At 37.2% G+C, this 17,640-nt stretch overlaps 1 pseudogene; it reads right to left on the reverse strand.

Annotated features, from left to right (window-relative positions):
* Positions 1-16,806, reverse strand: part of LOC118736195 — a 19,473-nt pseudogene extending 2,667 nt beyond the window's left edge.
* Between the last annotated feature and the right edge of the window lie 834 nt (positions 16,807-17,640).

Raw genomic sequence — 17,640 nt, forward strand, 5'->3', positions numbered from 1 at the left:
TACTTTACTTGTACTTCCTTCGATCTCTCTGTCGCGGCCGCTTCACACGAGTGGTACATTTGTACAGATTTGTATGGTTCTTATTGCCACAAACAAAACTAGGATCAAAACTTTGTTTCTAGGAGATATACATACCTTAGCTTGACAAAATTTTGTGCAAATGCGTATTCGTGTGACATGGCTTTGTGAATTCTATCCAAAAATATGAATGCTTAAAAATTTCGATTTCTATATATTTAATAGTTATTTATGTTTTTATGTTTCTTAACAAATATTTTTAGTCTTTGTTTTTCTTTTTAATATGCAACTTCTATTACTTAGTTATTATGAATTGTGACTAGCACTATAATATAATTTTGTACAATTGTTGTGCAAGGATGAAGTTTCTAAATAAACAAACAAACAAACAAATTATTGGAATTAACTAAATTAATTATATCAATAACGAACTTATTTATTCAAATTATCGTCGACAAAAATGCAGCCAATTGCCACAATCATATGTTTTTCTTGATCATTCGTACAAATTTGTAAAAATGTTTTGCTCGACGAACAGAACTTCTATTACCATTCTTCTTTTTCGCATCATCATTTCATTTGGAGAACTGGCCATTTTTTTAATTCTTTGTTGAATACTTTTTGCATTATTTTCTGGATCATTAACTTCTCCTGTTGTGCGAGCGCGGTGTTAGCATACACAGCGTTAACAGGGCCAGCCACCGATTGACGGTTATGTTTACTCTCCGCGTGCCTGGGTGACTGGATTACTCTGGATGAAATTCTTGAGGCAGTGTCACACGATTGGTACATTTGTACAGATTGGTACATTTTGGCAGTTACAGAGTAGTGTTGTTTGGAAATTCGTTTATTGAGCTGATCTCAAATTTCTAAAGAACACCACTCTGTGACTGCCAAAATGTACAAATCTGTACAAATGTACCAATCGTGTGACACTGCCTTTAGCCTAGTACCACATCCAACAGCTTCAAAATCAAAAAGGAACGTCAATATAAGCCTGTTCCCGCACTACAGGATTTAATGAGAAATTGTTCGAAAAATATATGTATGATAAATGTGTGAAAGGAAATGACTTCGAACTATTTCGGGCTAAATCCGGGATTTGGATCAAAACGGCAACACTGTTGACATTTCAGATTTTTCACGAAATAGAAAAAAAATCAAAACTGCAGTCCTGCAGCTACTACCTTGGTACCAGCATTATTTTCTAAAGCTCTACCGAGAATTACAGCCGACGACGATAAAGCCATGGAATATAATACGAAAATATTTTTGTCGTGAGAGCGCTGTCAAAAAGTTCTTTTTCATAAAATCTTCCAATAGTGCCACTGCTACGAAATACATGTATGGGTATTTATTAAGAAATTGTAGGATATTTTTTTATTAAGTAAAACACTCTAAAACAAAAAAAAAATAAATACCTGCTTTGTGCTTGCGTGCTATAAAATTCTTAAATAAAGAGTAAAAGCATTTTTACTTATAAATACTGCACTTTCGCTTGTTTTATAATTGCATGTAAAATAAATCCACTCAATTCAAAGCGGTACATTTTAAACCCTACTATGTAGTGGTAGCTGTTCATCGCCCCCTGAACTTTCTGTGCTGCCAAGTCATAAAACAAGTTTAGAGGCATTCTCAGAAGCGAAATGAGAGTTTCGTATCATATTAGGTTTGTTCCACACGAGCCCGCGGGTACCCAAAACAGCCCAGAAAGAGTTCCTCACGCTAGAAAAATGGGTAATAGAGAGCAAATACCTTCCACTTTTGGATCGTAAATGTCTTCTTCTTCGTGTCCGAAACAGCCCGGACTTTTTTCCGGGCAGAAATGTGCAAGAAGTAAATTTGAAATAGCAGCTGCTGTTTGTATACATCCGATAGCAAATTTTTTAAAATACAAAAATGGAAAATAGCACTAAAGGTTCAGAAATGTTGGTATTTGCTAATTTTATTAGCAATATAAGATAAATACAATAAAATCATTGTTTAGAACTGATTTGTTGATTCCGGGCACGAAAAGTAGTTTTTTGCGTTCCTCTCGCCTGGGCGCTTTTGGCACGGGTTGACACATTTTTGACACTTGTGAGAAGTAACTTACTTTTATGCTCTAATTACCGAAAAAGCCCGAAAAGAGTGTGGAACAAACCTATTATCCATAGTAAAGCGGTCGGCGGTAAGTGAACAGCTGAACAGTTAGCGCAGTGAAATCCGTCAGAGTAAACACAATCAAGGATGACATGATACGAAACTCTTTTTCACGTGAGAACCTTAAGGTTCATTTTTACAACATCCCCTAATATTGCCACAGAGGCGAAAATCATATTGGGAGATTTATTGAGCAAATTTTTGTGAATTTTTTATTTAACCAAACAAGCAAAAATTTTAGATTTTTAGTATCTTCTTAATTATTTAGTTTTCAAAATTACCACATAAAATGTTTTTTCTTGCAAACATATCTTTAAGCATAATTTTTTAATGTGTTTGCAGGAAATCCATTGGAATGAAATCGGTGTATTTTGGGCGTATCTCGCAGCTCGCTCTTTTGCTTGTCAGCTGTTCAGTCCAACTTTATTTGACAGTGCTGCCAAGTCAGAAAACGAGTTTAAGTTAGATTCTCGGAAGCAAAATGAGAGAGTTTCATATCATGTCATCCTTGACACAATTGCGGGGCACGACGGCTTCCTTCAGTTGTCATTTTGATTTGAAAATCATCATTAAAATTTAGTATTTTTTGGTACGTGCGTGTATGTAGATTTTCTGGAAATAAATGTGGATGAAACCATTGACAAACTTGTGGAAATATAAAAATTACTACAATCAACATTGTGCCGTCCCCGCTGGGCGGTAAAAATATAAATAAATTTTAATCAACGGAAAAACGTGGGCGGTAAAAACGCTGCGCCGCAATTATGAGCCATTCCATATGCCATTATGAGTTTTAACTTCTTCTTTATTGGCGCTGTAACCGCCTAAGCGATTTTGGCCGAGTCCAAAACAGCAAGCCAGTCATTTCTCTTGTGTGCTAACTGACGCCTCTGTTACCAGCATCGCGGCCCGCGTTGAATATTTTCAGAGCAGGAGCGTTTCTGTCCATTCGAACGACATGCCCAAGCCATCGGAGCCGCTGAATTTTAATTCGCTATGTCTATATTGTTGTAAAGCTCATACAGCTCATCGTTGAATCGTCTGCGATATTCGCCATCACCAACGCGTAAAAGTCCGTAAATCTTTCGCAGAATCTTTCTCTCGAAAACTCCAAGAGCCGCCTCATCAGATGCTTTCATTGTCGATGCCTCCGCGCCATACACTAGCACAGGCAAGATGAGTACTTATAGAGTGTGAGAGAGAGGACTTTACTTCTCAATTGCCTACTCAGCCCAAAGTGGCACTTGTTGGCAAGAGTGATTCTCCGTTGGATTTCAAGGCTGACATTATTATTGGTGTTAATGCTGGTTCCCAAATAAACGAAGTCGTCTACTTTTTCAAACTTGTAACTATCAACAGTGACGGGGGTGCCAAGAAGCGTATGCTCTGACTGTTTGTGTGACGACAGGAGATACTTCGTTTTGTCCTCGTTCACCACCAGACCCATTCGCTTTGCTTCTCTATCCAATCCCGAGAAGGGAGAGCAGACGCAGCCCTTGTTTTTACCGATAATATCGATGTCGTCGGCATACGCCAGCAATTGTACGCTCTTGTAAAGTATTGTGCCTGAGCGGTTCAGTTCTGCGGCTCTTATTATCTTCTCCAACTTCAGATTAAAGAAATCACACGAAAGGGAGTCCCCTTTTCTGAAACCTCGTTTGGTATCAAACGGCTCGGAGAGGTCCTTCCCTATTCTGACGGAGCTGGTGGTATTGCTCAACGTCATTTTACACAGCCGTATTAGTTTCGCGGGGATACCAAATTCAGACATCGCGGCATAAAGGCAACTTCTCTTCGTGCTGTCGAAAGCGGCTTTGAAATCGACAAATAGATGGTGTGTGTCGATCCTATTCTTGCGGGTCCTTTCCAAGATTTGTCGTATTGCGAATACCTGATCTATGGTGGATTTTCCAGGCCTAAAGCCACACTGATAAGGCCCAATTAGCTCGTTGACGGTGGGCTTCAGTCTTTCGCACAATACACTCGATAAGACCTTATAACCTATGCTTAGAACGCTGATTCCGCGGTAGTTGGCGCGTATGGCGGGGTCGCCTTTCTTGTGGATTGGGCAGAGCACACTTAAATTCCAGTCATCGGGCATGCGTTCATCTGACCATATTCTGCATACGAGCTGATGCATGCACCTCATCAGCTCCTCGCCGCCGTACTTGAATAGCTCGGCTGGAAGGCCGTCAGCTCCAGCAGCTTTGTTGGTTTTCAGCCGCGTAATCTCTATTTGTACCTCGTCATAGTCAGGCGGTGGGACAGCTACTCCATCATCATCGACTGGGGACTCGCGTTCGCCTTCTTCACTACTTTCAGCGCTGCTACCATTCAGTATGTTGTAAAAGTGTTCCCTCCACAATTTAAGTATATTCTGGACATCGGTCACTAGGTCGCCATTGTTGTTCTTACAGGAGTTCGCCCCGGTCTTGAAACCTTCCGTAAGTCGCCTAACCTCTGGTAGAATTTTCGGGCGTTCTTCCTGTCGGCCAGCATCTCAAGCTCTTCGCACTCAGGTATTTCGGCCTCTCTCTTCTTATTGCGGCAAATACGTCTCGCTTCCTTCTTCAGTTCCCTATAACGGTCCCAAATGGCTCGCGTTGCGCCCGATTGCAGCGTGGCCCTGTAGGCGGCATCTTTTTCTCTCCGGCTTCTTGACATTCCTCATCGTACCAGTTGTTCTTTGGGTCTCGCTGAAATCCAACTACTTCTTCGGCGGCGGTACTTAATGATCGGGAAATGTGGTTCCACTGCTCGCGTATGTTGGATTGTTGAAGAGTGTTCCCAGAGAGCAGGTGTGTGAGTCGAGTGGCGAATAAATTGGCCGTCTGTTGTGATTGCAGCTTTTCGACGTTAAGCTTTCCTTGCATTGTTTTCCGCACATTTTTTGCTGCACAGAGGCGGGTGCGTATCTTGGCTACAACAAGATGGTGGTCCGTGCCGATGTTTGGCCCTCGGAGTGTACGTACGTCCAAAACGCTTGAAGCATGCCTTCCGTCTATCACAACATGATCGATTTGGTTTCTCGTTTTTCGATCTGGAGACAGCCATGTAGCCATGGTGGATGTTCTTATCCTGGAACCTAGTACTACATATTACCATGTTTCAGGCCCCGGCGAAGTCGATCAGCCTCAGTCCGTTATCGGACGTTTTGTCGTGGAGGCTGAATTTTCCGACAGTGGCGCCAAAGGTCCCTTCCTTGCCCACCTTGGCATTAAAATCGCCAAGCACGATTTTGACATCGTGTCGGGGCAGCGCTCATATGTACGTTCCAAGCGCTCATAGAAGAGATCCTTGGACGCCTCATCCTTCTCTTCCGTCGGGGCGTGGGCGCAGATGAGCGATATGTTGAAGAATCTAGCTTTGATGCGGATTGTGGTTAGACGTTCGTCCACCGGGGTGAACGCCTATACTCGGCGACGGAGTCTCTCTCCTACCACGAATCCAACACCGAATTTGCGCTCCTTTACGTGGCAACTGTAGTAGACGTCGCAAGGCTTCACGCTTACTTTTCCTTGCCCCGTCCATCGCATTTCTTGGATGGCGGTGATGTCAGCCTTTGTCTTCCCGAGGACATCACCCAGCAAGGCAGAGGCACCTTCCCCATTAAGGGTCCGGATATTCCAGGTGCATACCCTTAAATCATAGTCCTTTATACGTCATCAGAAAAAGGGGGTCTCATCCGAGGCGTTTTTTTTTTCATTGGGCGGGGTTTTAACGTGGCGGGACCCAAACCCAGAACACGCGAAGTTTTACGCCTTCTCACTTTAGCTCGCTCCCAAACGGGTGTTTGGTTGCTACCCAGAGGATACGTGGATATAAATATCCGGACGTTGTGAGCTGCGATTTGAACCGTACGCACAAGAATCACTGCTGGCCACTCCCAGGTGAATGGCAGTCAAAAGTTTTCCACTTCTGCGCACGGAACCATCCTCCGTACGATGCACGATAGACGCATGCATTCTGTTATTCTCTATTACGAATCGATGTTGTCGTATGAAATCCGATAATTAGCGTACCTTATTTGTGCTGGCTCACAATAAAAAGTGAACGAAAGCCACAGCCGTTCACAACAATACATCTGTCGGGCGTATGAAAACGATAATATGAGAACTGATTTCATACGATACGCTTGCAAGCGTTTATTGTCTATCGTATGAAAATTCATAATATGGGGTTAATTTTGACAGCGGTTAACCGTCAACGGCTTTACCGTCGTCCGACATAGGGGTATTTGAACGATTTAGGCGCCCATAAACCAATTTGACAAAATTTTGAAGGAAACTTAAAAAATTAGTCACATTCGATAGAGAACACTCCAAATAACATTTCCCAGCCCCCCTCACTTTTCTAACTTGCATAGCGAACGCTCACCGTTGACTGGAAACAGAATATTCTAACGCTGCTTATAAATAAAATTTCGCTCTCTAGAGAGATCGTGACGGTTTTAAGTTATTATTTTGATTTCTGCCTTGTGTTCTTAAAAAGTAGTGGATCCGCATACAGAAGGTAATAATGCATCTAAGTGTTCATTGTTTTTAATCATTTTATTAAGCAAAAGTTCAATTTAAATGTAACAGAAATGCGGGTTTCAATGAGTATTTTTGTTGAATTTTTGTTGAATATTAAGAAACTTGTTATATCCTCGGGAGACGTCGCGTTATTATTCTTTGTTTAATTGAAAGCTTAGAAATCTGGCTAATGTAGTGTGAAAAGATTACCAGCAGAAAATGGCAGATAAGTGGTATATCTGTACTTAGACAATGTATTAAAGAAAAAATCTAAAAGTGCAGCTACTATATAGTAACACTACTATAGATCTATTTTAACACTAACATTAAACTTTTTAGCTGAATTTAAGGGCGCTGAACCAGAATATGAATCCATTTAATAATAAGTCATGTTTTCTAGAACCTTTCGGTACTGTTGCTAGAAATGTGCAGCAATGTAAGGCGAACCCAACTATGTTATCTATTTCGGATTAAACATTAGTTTTCCTTTACATTGGTATCATATAAGTGATGATTAAAGCAATAGTTTTGGGTATACCAGCGTTTAAATTTAGGTAAATGTCAATTAAGATAATTCTAAGATATTTCAGTAAATATTGTATCCAAACTGTTGAAAACTGGTATGTGAAGTAAAATTTTGGAACAAAATAGGATTATTATGAAATATTTATGAATGGGAGTGGCCCCGCTCACTTAGGGTTGCCAGATTTTTTATGCGCGAAATAAGTACATTAGACTCTTTCATGTTAAGAAATCAGTACTTTTCAGTACATTTTTATTCAAAGCAAAATTATAAATGTTAGTAACATAAAATAATTTGAAACGCGTGAGTTCTTGGTTTTAACAATTTTTTGGTATACAAATAAAATATAGTTCATAAAAAATAAAAGTGTTATTCATTTGAACATGAGTGTACACATCATTATACACAGGAGCCAATAAATTATTTTATATTTGTTACTTTTTAATAGCAATAATGAGATCATTCCCATTTTCAGTGTTTAAATAGTCAAAGAATTCTATACATTTCATTTTAAAATTACTTTTAATTTGGAGTTCACTTTCAAAAATTTTAATTAGAAGCCGGTTTCTATCTTTGCGCCAGGAAACAAACTTTATTCTTAAGATCCTCTCATACTGTGAAAAATTACCACATTTTAAGGAGTTCATCTATGTTTCCTCATGGCTAAAATAATTTTTCAACTATGCAAAAACTGTGAAAGACTAAGAATTCGCTAAAAAGAGCATCTAACTCTATGTCTTGTATGCAAAACTCTTTTACAAAGTCAGTAAATTGAGAAAAAGGAGTTGTAAGTTATAGGCAAAAGCCATTCGAATATTGACATGAATTGTTATTAAACTGAAAGCTAGTTTCGATAACTAACAACACTCGACAAAAATTTAAGCCTTCTTTTTAAATAATTTAAGCTCCATCATATTATCGCAACTGGTACGTAACGACCCGGCGATATGCCCATAAAACGATTGATCTTTTTGTTGTATTAATTTCTTGGGTATATCACATGATGCAATAATGAAAGGTGTTTAACGTTGGCAACCTCTCGTTCTAATCCGCCATCTTGAACTGCCTTAGAAGAAACTGTGTTGTTTCTTTGCTAATTTCACTGAACATTTCCCAAAATATTAGAAAAAATTATAAACAAGCTACACTGATTAAATTTTCGTTGTTCGTTTTGTTCTTATTCGCTGACTTTTGTTTTCTAATTGCGTGAAATTTGGTAAGTATTGTAATAAAACCGAATTATTTTATAAATAAATTATAATTTTGCATTTATTAGTTCATTTCTTTAGTGTTTTCCTGGCCGACCTGTGCTGGTATTGTGATTGAAAGGTAATACACGTAAGTTACAACATATTATTTTGACTTTATTGATGAACCATTCCATTTGTCGGCCACTGTGGTGTAGTGGTAAGCAGTGCGCGCTTTCACTTATCAGCTCCTGGGTTCAAGCCCTGGTCAGAGCAACATCACAAAAAATATAGAAAAAGGTTTTTTCTTAACAGCGGTCGTCCCTCGGCAGGCAATGGCAAACCTCCGAGTGTATTTCTGCCATGAAAAAAAGCTTCTCTTAAAAATACAATCGCCGTTCGGAGTCGGAGTAAAACTGTAGGTCCCTCCGCTTTGTGCGACAACATCAAGGCGCACACCACAAGTCGGAGGAGAAGCTCGGCCAAACACTAACATATGTGTAAGCGCCAATCTATTATTATTCCATTTGCAGCATTCTCTGGTGAACTGCAGCTGCGGCCGAATTCGATTGTGTGCATCATCCTGCAGATATTTTGAAGCAAGTTGGAACCAGCTTTTTGTTATTTCAAAACCTAATGAACCATTTATTCGCAGATTTTGTCGACGATTCTGCTGTGCTGCGTTCCTGCTTCGCCTGTGCATTGCTCCGCCCGCGTTTTACAGTGTTTCGCGGTTCTGTTGCGTCTTTGCATTAGTGTGTGCGTTGTGCTTTAGACACGTTGAAGTAACTTGAAACCAGGTTTTTGTTAGTTAAAAACGTAAAAAACAATTTATTTGCAGATTTTGTGTATGCTTCTGCTGTGCTGCGTTCCTGCTCTACCCGTGTATTAGATTGCTGCGTTCCTGTTAATATACATATCGTTTGCTGCTAAAAATTGGATTTGCTCACACAAGCTCTTGGCTCAATCCTTATCCATTCTACCTGAAATATACTAGCCAAAAATGCGATTGCTGTTTAAAAAGATAACCATTTTGAAATATGAGTGTTTTTACTCTCTCGAAAATAATTTTTGCAACCCACGCATGTTTGCATTATCTTGATACGCGGTTTTGCATTTTGTTGATACACGGTTTTGTACTTTAAACGACCATATGTAGATGTAGCATGCACATACATATCACATACATATATTGACATAGATATATATACACAATTAATGATGTGTACATATATTTTTTTATATTGAAACTAGATATGTATGCGGGATCAGTACCTAAAAGAGCGACTCGGTCTGGTAATACATACTAAAAGATTCATCCCTGACGAACAGAACAAAGCAACCCTGACGAAACGAACATACACGAGTTTCAGTTTGAAAAAGAGAAACGCAGTAGTAACACACGCGCCGGAGAATAAATCTCGTCAAAACACTCAATTAAGTAATTAAAACTAGATTATATACTACTTAACTAAGTAATATATTAATTAAATGAATCTTTGGTATATTTTACTAAAAGTAAGTGTTTTAATTGAAGAATCCTACAAATGTGGACTCAACCGAAATGGTTATAAATATGTGCGTTTGTTGAGACTTTCGAGTAGAGCTGAAGTGCGTAAAAATAAAACTATAAAATCAATGTGCAGCTATAAGAGCGAATAAATCGCGGAATTTCATGTGTTGCAAAAGCTAGTCGTGTGTGTGGCAATTTTGAGCTAATAAATTGAAAAATTTCATTAAAAATCTGTCAATTTCGAAATTGAGGCGTAATTTCGAATTCGAACTTCTGTAACAGTCGTTACGTATAAAAATTCGAAATTGGAGAAGAAAACCACGAGAAATAAGTTTTAAAATTGCGTGAGAAAAAACGCAAAAACGAAGTTATAGAACAGCCAGGCAATCGTCGTCGTGAACTTTACCAAACTTAAACACATGAAATCGAAGTAAAGTAAGCGAAACATAAGCAGTGTGTAATTGCGCAAGCCGTGAACAAACAAGTGAATCGGCAAAAGAGCAACGCACAATACGGACAGTATTAGCGAATAAAAGTGGACAAGTGGCAAAGCACGTCGAAGTGAAATAGACGTCGCTGTAGTAGACGAAAGAAGTTATAGAAGAGCCAAGCGATAGGTGGTGGAAACGAACTCTAAAGAAATTAAAAGTTAAGTCGAAGTAGAGAAGTGAAATAGAAGCATGTGTAAGAAGCCGATCACACACAAGTGAAGTGGCAACATAGCAACACACAAGAGTGATACCAGCAGGACAGTACAAGCGAAGTAAAAGAAGTGACAATGCACGTCGAAGCGAAAAAACGTTGCTGTAGCAGATTACGAAGTACCAAGAAAACGAAGTGGCAAGAAAATTATGAAATTTTCGAGGACTGAGTGAGTTTAATACTCAAGTCAGGAAAGTTATATAAAAAAAAAATATTTTTATATTTTTCTGAGCAAGAGCTCTTTATTTGAATTCGTATAATCTCGAACTCCTTACATGTTTATGCTTACATCTATTTATACCATTTCTACTACTGATGATAAATGGTGTTTGTTATTGGTTTAGTGATTAAATTTGTTATTGAAGGTTGTTTACAATGTTATCATATTCTTTTGTTACTTATGAGACAAACATGTTATAGTTTATCAGTAGGTTGTTTACGTGTTTTCGTGTTATCATATTCTTTTGTTACTTATGAGACAAACATGTTTATTTGTACATTATAGTTTATGTATATATGTAATGTATGTGACCAGGCATGTTAGCTATGTATGTAGTGTATGTATGTATGTAATATATGCAGTATATGTATTAACGTCGTTAACTCTCCCCGGTGTTAAAAATGAAATGTCCTCATTTCGAAGGGCTTAGGTTTTGACATCTTTGTAATTCGGTTAGGTAAGCTAATTCGAAGTTTCTTCGACGTTTGGTGCTTAATTGTAGTTGTCGATATGTATGTAATCTTATAATTAAGTATATAAGTAGAATTAGTATAATTATTATTATGGTTAAATATAAAGTAAATTTCCAAGGATGTTCTTCAATTGGAATCACTAATTTATACATTTCTTGTATATTGGTAAATTTATAATCTGATTCGGAGTTTAAAATTTTCAATATATTAACTTTTTCGTTTTGATGGGCGTGTATTACATTTTTTATTTCCTGTTTATGGTTAGTATAAGTTTTATTATCAATAGTTGTATTAAAATTGAATTGGATTAAATGTGGACCGTTTACTTTGAGTCCGTTCCATATGTGTTCATAGTCTATAATAATGTTACCATTATCTAATATTTGTAAGGGAATGTTATTTTCTTGGATAATATTACAGTGAGCATTTTGTTTTAATAATAAAGGAATAGTACAATTATCCTTTGGTTCTTTTTTACAAATATGTGTGCCTACATAGTTTTTACATTTTGATAAGTTGTTGAATGTATTATTACATAAAGCTATTTTGTTGTTAAGTTGATATTTTCTATATTTAAAGTCTAATGGTGTTAGATTATACATTTTGCATTTATTTCTTATTACAGGATATTTGTAGATTGTTATAATAGCATCATGAAAGGTAGATATGTGGATATCAGAATATTCTAGTATATTTATTATTGGAATATCATATACTTCGTTTTTTATTACTTCTTCTACATCTCTGATATTAAGTGTTCCAGAGAAGAAATTTCCTGTTTTTGCGAAGTTAATGGTATTTGTAATAGTTAATAGTTCACTGTATATTTCCGTAAGTATTGAATTATCAAAAATGGATTGTGGATCTAGGGTTGTTAAGATTTTTTCAAATCGAGAATTTATTGTCCTTTGTTGATTATTATTTTCGATAAGTTGATTAAGTCCTGTTTTAATTTCAACTAGATCATCGTGATCTGGTATTCCTGTAACAAATTTTAATACTGAGCCTAAAAAATGAAGGGCGCGTTTGGCACGATACTCGGATGGTATTAACTGTGTCTTCAGAGTTTCTATTTTATCAATTATTATATTTTTTCCTTCAGTTTGAATTGAATCATATCTAGTTCTCACTATTTTTTCATATGGAGCTAATATTATAGATAGATTCGATACATGGGAAAGATAGGATGAAGTCTCATAAATATACACGGAATCTAGTTCAGTGAGTACGTATTTCTTACCAGTCAAATCGGTGATTTCATCGCATAACCCGCAGGTTATTATTATTAAATTTAAGAATCCTGTTTGTTGCATGGTATGCAATTTTTTCTTATGCTATCTTTGTGTATTATTTTCCCCCTAGTTGTTAGGATTGTGTCCCCACGATCTTCTTTCACCTTATGCTTATTATATTTTGTAGCGAGTTTGTTACGGCGATCGGTTCGGCTGTAAATTAGGTCACCTGGTTTGTAAGTTATGCTTTTCCTGTTCTTATTGTGATGTTGGAGTAGTTTTGCTTGTTTATCTTCAAGTGTGTCTTTGATATCAGGGTATTTATCATGATTAAAGAACACGTCTTCGGGCTTATATCCTGTGGAGGAGTGAATTGTCCTGTTGTATTGGCGAACTGCGTTGAATAATTCGTCGGCGGGAGCTGATTTATTTTCTGCAGCTAAGGTTTGACAGAGTTCGATTAGTGTACTGTGTAATCGTTCAACTTGAGCGTTTGATGTTGAATGATGTACAGGCGTGACGGAGTGCGTTATTTGTAGCCGGTTGTACAAAAATTTCGCTATGTGTCCGTTAAATGTACTCTCGTTATCAGTCATGAGATATTTAGCATTTGGGTAAACTTGTGTGAGTACTTCTTCTATGTATTCGTGACAGTTTGTTTTTGTGTTTAGTTTTCGTAGGAAACAATATTTGGAGTATCTATCTATGGAGCTAAGATACTGCATGTTATTGATATGGAATATGTCCATCTGTATGTATTCTCCTACTCGTGTTGGTATTGGGGTTTTTCCTATAGGTTGTTTGTTTGGTTGTCTTTCATATTTGTGCTGTAAACATATTTCACAATCTACTGCTTCTTTTCTGCACCTCTCTTTAATGTTGGGCCAGTAGTGGGTCAACAATATTTCTTGTGTGTTATTTTTGTAATTTCTATGTGCACGTTTATGTGTCTGTTTGACGATTTCACTTTGCTCATTTAAGGAAGTTACGTCAATTAGCTGATTTTGGGCTAGTACCAGGGTGCAATTTGGGAATGTGGAAGTTATTTCTTTTTTAAGTGAAATAGTATTTCTTCGTCTATTTTTATCGCATTAGTGAGTTTTGGTTTAATTACATTTTTTAATTTGGAGAGCAAATCTGGGGTATCTTTAAAAAATATTGTGTGTCTAGATTGACCGGGAAATGTTGTTTGATTAAGAATTTCGTTTCTTTCATTATCTTGTAAAATAATTATTTGATTTTTAAAAGAGTTTAGTGGTTGTTTAACTTTTTTCATAATTTCATTTGGAGAGCTTTGTTGTGAATGGTCTGAACAATCTGTTGTGTTGTTGACTTGTTGTCGGGAAAGTGCGTCTGCAACAACGTTCTGGTGTCCAGGTTTATAAACTAGTTTGGCACCGTATTCTTCAATTAGATTTTTCCAACGTTTTAGCTTTGCATTTGGGTTTTTTTCGGAAATCGAAAAAATTAAGGATTGGTGATCTGTGTAAATTGTTAGGTTTGCTACACCGTACAAATAGTTTCTAAGTTTTTGTAAAGACCAAACGATTGCTAGTAACTCTTTCTCATTTGTACTATAGTTTTGCTCTGTTTCATTTAGTGTGCGTGAGATGAATGCGATTGGGAGGCGATTTTGAGATAAGACTGCTCCGATGGCAAAATTGCTAGCATCAGTTGTTAAGCTAAATGGTTTAGAGAAATCTGGTTGGAAAAGTTCAACTTGTTCTTGTAAAGCGTTTTTTATTTTTTCCATGGCTTCTACTGCTGCTGCGTCTAAGCGTATTGATACTTTGGCACTTTGATTTTTAGTTACCATTCCTAATTCTCCTTTCAAATGAATTGTTAAGGGTTTCGTGATTTTAGCAAAATCTTTTATAAACTTCCTATAGTAACTAGCAAGTCCTAAGAAAGATCTCAATTCTTTTAAATTTTTTGGTTGTGGGTAGTTCTTTATAGTTTCAACTTTTTTTTGGATCTACGGTAATTCTATTGTGTTTTATAATATGTCCTAGGTATTCTACTGAGTCTTGGAAAAAATGTGACTTTTCGTCAGAAATTCTCATGTTAGCATTGTGAAGTGCATTAATTATAATCCGTATGTGTTCCATATGTTCTTCTGCTGTAGATGAATAAATTAACACATCATCAATATAAACATACGCAAACTATCCAATATATTCTCTTAATATGTCATCAACGCATCGTTGAAAGGTTGAGGGTGCATTCTTTAATCCGAATGGCATTCTGATAAATTCATACTTCGCGCCGTTGACAGAGAATGCTGTCTTTTCTCGATCAGATTCTTTAATTAGTATCTGATGAAACCCTGATTCTAAATCTAGTGTGGAAAAAATCTTTGCTTTTCCTAGGTTTTGTATTGTCATATTAACATCTGGAATTGGATATCTGTCAGTAATCGTATGAGAATTAATCTTTTGAAAGTCAACAACCATTCTTCGCTTGGGCTTGCCTTGGTCATCGGTGCCCTTTTTTCGAACAGTCCATATAGGTGAGTTATATGGGCTCTTGCTTGGCTGTATTATACCGTTATTTAAAAGTTTCTCAATTTCTTTCCTGACAAAGTCGTGATCAGACATGGGATATGGATATTGTTTTGTCCATATGGGATCTTCTGATTCAGTCCTGATAGATGCTTGTATCGTCGTTGTAAAAGGTAATGTTTCACTAATATTATTATTTATCTTCATAAGTTCATCGACTTGATCTTTAAATTTTTTATTGTTAATAGTATAATTAATCTTTGTTTCTACTTTTAGGGCCTTTTTTCTTTGATATTTTAAACTATAATCAAATAAACTGATTTCTGCCTTTATTTGGCGTAGTCCCTGTTCTCCGAGTATCATGTCAAAGTCGTTTAATTCTTTAATTTCATAGAAAGTTAAATGATGTCCGTACATCGTTATTATTTTTTTAGAATTTATAATTGAGTGACCATGTAAGGTTTTGGTTTTAAATGGTTTTATTTTTATCGATTTTCCTAACGGGTGATTTTTTTGAGGTTAGGATTTTCATGCATTAGTATTTGACAGATCACGTGGGATTTCCGACATGGTGTCAAAGAGAAAGATGCTCAGTATGCTTTGACATTTCATCATGAATAGACTTACTAACGAGCAACGCTTGCAAATCATTGAATTTTATTACCAAAATCAGTGTTCGGTTCGAAATGTGTTTCGCAAACCCAATTGCTGCGAACGGCGACGAATCGACATTTCACGGTCTTCAGCAACACTCTCAGAAACAGACGCAATATTCTCTTCTGTACGCACTGTACGCATTCGTGTGGTTGGTTTAATGTCCAATAAAGTAAACTGAGTGCGAAACTTGGTCACAATCGCATTAATTGTTTGCTCACTTGGTCGATTATGTAGACCATAAATCGGACGTAAAGCGAACCGAACACTGATTTTGGTAATAAAATTCAATGATTTGCAAGCGTTGCTCGTTAGTAAGTCTATTCATGATGAAATGTCAAAGCATACTGAGCATCTTTCTCTTTGACACCATGTCTGAAATCCCACGTGATCTGTCAAATACTAATGCATGAAAATCCTAACCTCAAAAAAATCACCCGTTATATTGCAATTTATATTTATGTAATTGTTAGTGGAGCCAGTGTCAACTAATAAGGTAACGGGCGTGCCGGTTAGGCCGCATTTTGTTTGTAAGCAAGGCAGCCCGTTTATTCGCCTAAAAAAGTACTGCCTGCTTCGAATTGTTCTTCGTAATTTGAAAAATCTACTGACTCTAGATCTTCTCTATTTACTTGATTTATTCTTTGTGACTTATTTTGGGGAGTAGTTACGTTATTATGACTGAATGTCCTATCTCTCTTATATATATTGCGTCTACTTGTTGGGACATATTGTCTAGAGTGGTCCACGTCCATTGGAATAGGTGCAGGTTGTCTTTGTTGATTGAAGAAGCTTCTTTGTTGATGGTCTCCTCGTTGTTGGTAGTCGTTTCTTTGAATTCTGATGTTTGGCTTATAGTACCTCTCTTCACGATGTGGTTGTGAGTAGGTGCTCCGATTTTGCCTATGATGCTGGAATCTGGGTTGTACGTTCTGTGTTTCGAATTCTTCATTTACGTTATCGTGTGATATGGTACAGGCTGTCGCGTATGCCGATTCCAAATTTGTTGGATTATGGCTATACAGTGTACCGCTGGTATATTTTGAATTTAGGCCAAGGATGAACGTTCTTACTGCCTCTTGGTTGGCGTAAGTTTTCATACCTTCGTTGTTGTCATCACTGGACATTTCGATTTTGGCTAAGGCTAAATTAAGTGCCTTAGATACTTCACCGTGGAATTCTGCGAGAGTTTTTCTTCCTTGTGAGATTTTTTTCATTTGGTCCAGGAGGACATATAGTGGGCGTTGGTCAGCATAAGTATAGTCAAGTCGGTTGATGATTGAATAAAAATTTAATTTAGTGTCGTGATTTGTTAATATATTCGCAGCTGGTCCTGTAATCTTTGTTCGTATGATTCCCAGGGCGCTGTAATATTTTGGATGGTATTGGAAGTTCTTTATCGCTTCCATGAAGGTCCAAACTTGTGATCTCCATGATCGGTATTGCTCTTTATCTCCATCGAATTTTGGTAGAGATTTGAACAATTCAAGGTCTATATCCCTTGGGTCGGTGATGTTAAGTTTGACTTCGTCGTGTAGTACCACTTCGTGTGGAGCGTTTTGTTGCTCTAGCCGAGCTACTCTCTCTGTGAAGTCCGCCTGTTGTTGTTGGATCTGATTTACCAATGCAGCCATGTTTGCGTGTAGTTGAGCTAGTTGTTCCTCCATTTTTATTGGGTTTTCTAGTTTTCTGTTGTCGTCGTAAGTTTTTGTTTTTTTTTATTGTTTTTAATTTACGTAAGGTATCCAGTTTCGCCTTTGTGTTTCACTTTTTTGATTCACTTTTCGAATCACTTGTTTTGAATCGTGTGTTGTTTGTGTTTATATTAATTATTTAAGCACTTTTTTCAAATATGTAGTGCTGGAAGTCTTACTTCCCGTGGGATTTTATATTTTTCCTTATCCTTTGTAACGTTACAGGATTAGAAAATGGCTTTTAAGACCGGTTGAGCCCCCAGTTTA

This window comes from Rhagoletis pomonella, unplaced genomic scaffold (genome assembly GCF_013731165.1).
Source record: "Rhagoletis pomonella isolate Grant_MI unplaced genomic scaffold, Rhpom_1.0 Rhpom_scaffold_00003, whole genome shotgun sequence".
Taxonomy (NCBI): Eukaryota; Metazoa; Arthropoda; class Insecta; order Diptera; family Tephritidae; genus Rhagoletis; species Rhagoletis pomonella.